A 2,140-nucleotide genomic window follows, 5' to 3' on the forward strand; every position below is an offset into this window, starting at 1 on the left:
AGGTGAAACCCCTCCCCGCCTGCCGCCACAGCCGAGGCCGGTGCCCCCGCACCCCGGTGGGCGCAGTCCCGCAGTCCGGGCTGGGCCAGAGAGCGACCCCGCGGATGCTACGACAGAGCATAACAAACAGCAGCAAGAGCATCGCCACCTCCCTCGCAGCCATTCACAGGGATCGCAAACCAGATGCTTTGGCTCCAGGGAGCGCGGCGCGGTGCGGTGATGCCACCGGTACGGACACGGCTCGACCCGCAGTGGCATGAGCCGACCCACGAGGGTCTTGCTGAGCCATCCCTGGCTGCCCCGCGGCTCCGCGTCCCCCTTTTCGGTCCCTCTGATGGGGTGTGAGAAGCACCCGGCACCGTGAGTGCCACCACCTCTGCCGCACGCACCGGGCAGCTTATCCGGACTGTGTCACCCCGTACCGTGAGCCTGGGGTCCCTGCTAACGGCACCTGGACCAGGCGAAGGCTGACACCCCTCCTGCCTGCCCCGCAGGGTCTCACGCCGCTCCCGCAGACTTTCCAGGCGGCAGCCAGGGACGCGCAGAGCCGGGAGCAGCAGACAAAGGCAGCCCCCAGCGCCGGAGGGGACAGGACAAAGGCGACGCCGGCTCCTCTCCGCGTCCCTCCGCGTCCCCGCGCTGGGTGCGCCGCGCCATGGGCAGCCCCGCAGAGCCGCCGGCCGGGGGCTCCCGGTGAGGAGGTTAAAACCCGCACACAGCTCCGCCACAGATCACCCCGCCGAAAGAGCAGCGCTTTTCTGCCTGATTTGACTTCCTTTTAACGTCTGCCATCTTAATAACTTGTCTCTGTGTTGCTCTTCCCTGGGTTTAGAGAGAGGCTGCAGAAAGTGTTTAGAGATAAATCATACGTGCCGTGTCTCCAGGCAAGGTGCTTCTCCTGGCTTTGTTTCTTGATATAATCCCGTCCCAGAAACAGGCACATGCGATTTCATGTTTCCTGAAGATAAGGAGATCCAACAGACGGAACAGCTTTGGGGTTTTTGCAGGGTTTAGCACAGGAAGACAACGGTTAAGATTAACAGCATTTAGGAAGTTTGTGAGGGATGAAGAAAATTAAAAGTCAGGGGGAAACCGACTTCAGTTTTTAAAACTAGCGCATGCGTGCCTCCCTGAGCAGTGCCTGTGGGTCAGAAGATGTCCCGGGCTCCCCCCCCCCGCCTTTCCAGGCATCTTCCCGTTGGGCACATCCAGGCACACGCCGGGTTTCTGCTTTATTACCCTGACAGGTCGCAGCCCGGCATCGTCAGAGCTCGTATGCGAGGCTCAGCCCCGTACCTGGGGTCCGTCAGCAGGCAAGGGGATGCTAAGGCAGGGCGGGGTCCGCGGCGGCTCCTGCGACACAGGGTAAATGTCTCCCCTGCACGCAGGGCAACCCAGGCGGGAGCAGACATCCCCCAGCCAGATTTGGGGAGGAAAGGGGAAACTCCCAACAGCGCAGCATCAGAGCCCTGCTCCCAGCGCAGCCCCCACTGCCCCGGGGACGCCCGCGCCATCAGCGGGACCGAAACCCAAACCCGTCCCCCCTGAGCGTGGCCCCATCCCATCCAAGAGATTCTTTGAAAGCACCTTAACAGAATTAGTTAAGGCTGGCGGCAGGAGGGCGCAGGCACGCCGGCAGCGTTATCTGCGTCGCCCCGAGGCGGCAGCGCGGCTATCGCCCCGAGGCGCCGGCAAAGCCTGCGACGCCCCCGCGCAGCCGCCAAATCACGGCTTCCAGAGGCCAATAAATCAGCCCCAAACACAAAGCGCCAGCAGCCAGAAGGTAACACAGACACGAAGAGATCTCCACGCCACACTTAAAATTAAATACCATAAGGAAGGACCAAAGTTTGATTGTAAACGTGCAGCAGTTTTATGTCAAAATCTCACCACGCCACCGCATTACAGCGGGCAGCAAACTTGCCAGCACGAGACCTGCAAAAGGCCAGCAGTCCCCATCACTCCCTCCCCCCCTTCTGCCTTATTTTAGGCACCAAAATTGTGCAAACTAGAGCAGCACAAGTTCGCGATGCTCACGCCGGGTGCGGGAGCGAGCGTCTGCCGACGTGACGGCCGGGCGGGAGAGTTTTGGGGAACGGCTCTCCAAACCCCCACGGAGTAGCCCGGTGCGAAGGGGCCG

Source organism: Aptenodytes forsteri, unplaced genomic scaffold (assembly GCF_000699145.1).
Source record: "Aptenodytes forsteri isolate BGI_AS27 unplaced genomic scaffold, ASM69914v1 Scaffold7, whole genome shotgun sequence".
In the NCBI taxonomy this organism is placed as follows: domain Eukaryota; kingdom Metazoa; phylum Chordata; class Aves; order Sphenisciformes; family Spheniscidae; genus Aptenodytes; species Aptenodytes forsteri.